Source organism: Micropterus salmoides, unplaced genomic scaffold (genome assembly GCF_014851395.1).
Source record: "Micropterus salmoides isolate LMB-PRFRI ecotype aquatic unplaced genomic scaffold, ASM1485139v1 Ms_hic_scaffold_5, whole genome shotgun sequence".
Taxonomy (NCBI): domain Eukaryota; kingdom Metazoa; phylum Chordata; class Actinopteri; order Centrarchiformes; family Centrarchidae; genus Micropterus; species Micropterus salmoides.
The window spans coordinates 31665052-31671052 of NW_024044237.1; positions in this window are offsets into that span (position 1 = coordinate 31665052).

Sequence of the window (6001 nt, forward strand, 5' to 3'; positions counted from 1 at the left end):
ATGGGATCACCACCTCACAAGTCTGTAGGTGAGACAGATTATTGCATCATACAGGCATGTAGTGTTGTTTTTACGCATAATTACAGGTAGAAGTGTAAAAGCACCCTCACAAGCTCTCGTCACGGGGGCTCCTGTGATTTCTCATAGAGCGACTCGAATACAGATGCTCAGTCACGCACACAGCTGCTAACTTCTGAGTCAGAGGCTGATGTCATGATATCAGTAGACTGATGTAAGTACATTAGCACAATTGTCAGAAGTCAATAAAATCCAACTGTGAATGTCCCTGCAAGAAAAAGTGGACTGTTTTCAAAGCTGTGAAATATAAATCCACAGAAATGCAATAACAGCTTTTAAAGGCACTACCAAGACGTTCATTATCTTTCAAGAAATAAAGAACCTGATGAGAATTCATGTTTAAAAAGCCGAATAAACTAGGTGTGATTATTTATTCATTACCGATTTATACGTTCATTATTTCTAGATTCTAGATCATCACTCAATAACTTGAAAATAATGATAATTTAGGGACTGTATGAGACTGTATCTGGGGAGAGCAGGGAAGGACACCCCTATGTTTACAGGTGGCTTTCATCCAGAAGCCAGCAGCAGAAACATCTGTCTGGGCCGCTGTTTACACAGAGTTTTCATAGGTAATCTCTTTTTCTATGTGTGCGTGTGTTAGGGGGCAGACTGAACAGAATGATATTATTATTATCTCAGAATGTTAGACGTATTCAATTAATATATAGTAATACTGCTGACCCTCATAATAATTATTCAACAAAGTCAAATTTAAGCACAGGAGTTAGAGACACTGATATTTATTCTGGGTGGGGTTCAATGCTAAATGGTTAAAGGAGGATTTTACAATGGTAGAACTTCATTTGTTTTGAAATGGTTCTGGCAAAAAGATCTATACAGTTAATCATTCAAAAGAGCTCTGAAAATATGCATAACAACACAAATGCATGAATGGATTGTCAAAAAAATAAGACTACAAAAGCCAAAAGGACGTTTTAACCAGCGACCTAACCACTCTGAAGACAAACACTGGGTTTTGTGTTCAGAAAAGGAGCCTTATCCTCCCACAAGACAGTAAATCCACGGGAGAATCTGATATGTGCAGTAGATTACTATTAATAAATCTCTGGGTCCTGTGGGAAACAGGGAAAACAGATCTCTGTTAGTCTCACCAGCCACGTCCTCCGTCCTCACCGTTTAACCCTCGTAATTCACAGAGACTTGTTTTCATTAAAGAGAGGCTGCGAGTCAGGACCGACGCCTGGAAGACAGAGTTCCTTATTGGCCGAGGTTCGTGGTCAGCACATGGCCCTTTCATAAGTCTCAGGTCCCAGCTGCTCACCAACTCTCCCACTTCCTCGTCAAACAAAAACATCTGGGAATGAAGAATCTAATTCACACTGAAACATTGCCTGACTGAGTGCTTACAATAGACTGTTGAGAGAGAGACAGACACGCGCAGTTTGTGGGGTTGTTTGCGGCAAATCATCATTTCGGCTGAATGAAATCTAAGCACATGGGACTTAACCAGTTTTTCAGATTCAAATTTATGAGCTTGTATACATGTCCAGGACATTTTGGATCTTTGAAGGTCAGTAGAACGAGCCAAAATTAAAGCCAAAAAAACAAAAGAACCAAAAAAAAGAACAGGAACTGCTGAAGTCGTGTTCAGTATGAAAACAACACTGGGTTATAAAACAGAAGGCTGTTGGCCTGGAGCATGTTGCTAGAAGGTACAGGTGAAAAAAATGATTCAGTTACAATCATTAGTGCAACCTAAGTGAGATGCATTTTCTTCCCACCAGATGCACATGCATCATTTGGCACGGGAATGGCTCAGGCTCCCCCAAGGAGGAGCGAGGAAATGTTACTGAGGAGAGGTACTTCTGGACTACCTTGCTTAGCCTGCTGCCACTTCAACCCGGCCTGGGATAAGCGGCAGAAAATGGATGGATGAATGCACACATCAGGAGCAATTTAGGGTTTGGGAATTGGGCCATCAACTCTCTGATTCATGGCCAACATGCTCAACCACCTGAGCCACAGCTGCACAGGTAAACATAATAAAAACTGAGCCAGAAAGTGTGTAAAAGCTTTCCAGGGGGCAAAACATTGCATAGTGGTTTATGATAATAGCAGGCAGGATTTTACTGTCCTATATTTATACTATATTCCCAGAACATGAAGTGTGTTTTTGACACAGTGATGAGTCCACATGAATGGAGCCTAAAGGTCTTACAATACTTTAAATAACCTACAACACGTCTGAATGCATCTAAAGGGAAAATGTTTACAGCGGAATGGCAACACAACAAGGTGGAGTGAAAAGCCGGACATCGTGGACAAAGGGGATGAACACTTCAGGACAGAATCTCCTCAAAGGCATTCATGCTGTTAGAAATAGTTGTGTGAAGAATGAAGAAAGACAGGCTGGGAGACATCAAACCTTTCCTTACTTTCCCACCTCCATTCACCTGACCAATCACTGCGTAAAAGTCAGTGTGATTGTTGGATTTGAAACGGTCTATCTTACTCTTAACCAGCCATCCTGAGGCATTGCCAGGTCAGGTGGAATATGTATTTGCTTGCCATCGGGTCTCACATTGTGAGATCCAAACCACATCAACTGGCTTCTTTCAATATGAAGCAGGAGCAGCTCTTCTCCTTCAGATGGCCTAGTGTTGATCTTAAACCATCTTTAAATCAGACTGAGAATGACAGAAGAATCTAGCCCTGTGTTTTGAATTTTGATGGTGGACAGTTTGCATTATGGACCGTGCGTTTAATTCAACAGTAAAGCTATTTATTTTAAGATATTTTTCTGGCATGGTTTTCCCCACTGGGATGGGCACCATAGAGATTTCTATCCGAATATGTTTGTTCTTCTCTGACACTCAGGTAGGCCTTTATAGAGGAAGTGCTAAAGACGTTTCAAACAGCCAGAAAGGGAAGCCAAGGCGTGACAGCAGGAAACAGCTTCCTGAGTCGGTTAGGCGATCCAACCAAAGTTCAAAAGGAGCTGTAGGAGCTTTGAGCAGCATAAAGGCTGGATCTCTTTCGTAACCGGGTGGATTTATACGTTCCACGTCAAACACAGGGGGCCCTCAGTAAGTAACTGACTTCTCTGGAGAAGGGGGTTTAGTCTGAAACCCTACCTGGTGCTGCTGGCCAAGTACAACAGTTCAGAGCAACAGGTTGAAAAACTGCCACCTTTTTATGGAGGAGTATCAAACTGAAGTCCAAAAACAAAGCAGTTAAAACCATTTAGGCTGCAGTAAATTCTGCTCTGACACCTCTGATTTACATCAAAATTGTTGTCAGTTAATTTTCTGTTCATTAACTAATGGCTTACTTGACAAATTGTTTTAGCACTAAACATTTGTTGTTTGAAATAAAATCTTCAAATATGGAGTAATGTAACCATGTCTTGCATTGACCTTAAAAGTTCACTCAAAAACTAGAAATGGTATGAAGAAAATACTGTTTTCAGACTCCAACGGTTTTAACACACTGTGGTGTGTTTTCAGGCCTCTGCTGCATTCCCTCTCTCTGAAGTCGTTCTGCATGTGGTTCAAGTTGAGGACTCTGGCCCATCTGTAGAGAAAATGCTCATCAAAATAAACTCAGCCAGGTTTATCCCTGACAGCTGAAAAGCTCGACCAGGAGGCGGAGAGGTTAGCTTGCACAGGGCTGCCGTGTCAAGCTGCTGGAAAGCTGAACAAACAACAGTGTTTGTTTGTCACAAAGCGGCGCGGTGATAAAGACACGCGATGAGAGATGGAAACATTAATGATGCTTTGACAGACAGGTGTTATGAAACCCGTCTATTGTTTGTGCCTCTGGAAACGTTGACTTCTAGAGTTCAAGCCATGTTTGAACCACAAGTAATGAACTGTACAGAAAAAATCTTCGGGAAAAGGATACGGGTCTCCTTCATGAAGACAAAACATGCAACCACATTTGAGTAAACCACATGCGTCGGCGTCTTTTACTGTAAGAACCCAGTAGGAGAAACAAGGTTTGCTGAACCACAAGGCAACAAGTGGTCCTTATCTGGCCCCAGACTCAAATATTTTCCCTCACCAGTTACAAAAAGAAATTCTCTGTCTATTTTGATTCCTGCCTTTGACTATCTGAAGTATATCCGTAGCAACAATAGTCCATTGTTTGCTTACAGGACGAACACAGAAACTGCTTTTGAGTGAAGCCAAAAGCAATCTCCCATAGAAACTCCCACAGACTGCAGAGCAATGTATCACTGGCAGATAACCTCACAGTGCACAAGACCGGAGCTGCGTATGTGGCTAACAATCTCATTTGGATTTCAGAGAGGGGAAAAAGGGAGATGTGGAGTGGAGGCATGGAGCTTATCTTCTAACGGCTGACTCACATCAGAACTGAACACACTGTATGCAGAAGTCCGTGATGAATGCGCCGGGAAAAAAAGCAGCGAGAGGCAAAGTTAACTGAACCCGTAGAGCTATATTATCAGTGCACAGTATATTTTAACCTTCCACACAACCTATAAGCATCTGTCTTGAGATGCACTCGCAGGTAATAAATATGGGAATATTTCCAATCTCTCAAACCTTCCCACGTGATGCAAAGCATTAAAAAATATCACAAGAATAAACCTCAAAACAGATTTTAAAAAAGGACATTGTGTATTTTTCCTCTTTGTGGCTTTTACTCCTTCACTCCTTTTAGTTGCTTGTCATTTTGATCATTACTACAGGAATCATAGAGTACAATACTTGAGGTAAAATGTACAGCCAGATGGGGAAACTGTGACTTCATTTATCAAAGAAGGTCTGTAGTAAGAAGGAAAGTTGGACCAGAGTTGTGGCAAAGTGGGTGGGACCGTTGGAAGGGGGCGTGTGAAGGGTTGGACCAGTCAAAACTGGAGTTTAAATATAACTAGTAAAACAGCACTCACTTGTTTTTGTTTGGTAAAAAAGAAAGAGACAAAGACTCATAAAGGAGTGCTGGTTGAACATTTAGTTGACTTCAACGGTGACAGATTTCAAATGCAAAGAAAACTGTGCACAATGAGAATGTGACAGGAGAAGATGCACCAAGACGAACATCTGGCATCACAAGTCAAATTACTTTTAGATTTGTAAAAAGTATGTAAAACACTGCTGCTTTGAAGTGCTTAAATTACTTTCCCAACGCCCTTTTCCAGCTGCATGTGGAAATGTTTTCCCTCCAACATGTTTACTCGACTGTGTCATGTTTTTCAAAAAAATGAAAACTCAGAATGTGAGTATTTTCGAATGTGCAACGTTTTGCCTTCTGCCTTGCTGGCACTGAGAGCATGACTGGATAAAATATTTGAGGTCCAGTTTTCCATGAGAGCAACAGCAGTCAGACCATATGGGAGCCAGATATGTTCGCTAATGGAGCAGACAACTTCACTAGCCGTTTGTGTGTTTACTCCAGGCGATTAGCTTCAGAGTATTTTACAGCTCCTTCTTAAGCAGCTCGAGTCAGTTAAAGAAAACAAACTTAATTCTCAGCCAGGGGTCCTCTGCAGGTCTGTGAAGTCTGAAAACTACTGGAGGATGATTTATTTATTTATTTATAATTTCCTGCTGTTGAGAAGTTTAAGAAAAACACAGAACAAGTCTAGACGAGCATGGGAAAGACTTTCAAATTCTATCCATTAACCATAATACAAACATACAGCTATAAAGTGCTGCAGCTTAAATTTCAATGCATACTTTAGTGTCTTATGGGTTTAAGTGTTGCTTCATATACGTTTCTGCCTTCTAAGAATAAAACATTAAAATCTGAAAGAATTACCTTGTTGGCATGAAAACTATCTGCAGCATTAATAAAACATATCTATATCTGATATGATCTTGCTGCACAGGGTGCAGCCTTAACATACGATTCCCATCTGACTGCTGAAATATCTAGACCAGAGTGCTGTTGCTCTAAATGTACTGAAAAGATTGCAGTAGAGCTGTAGTAA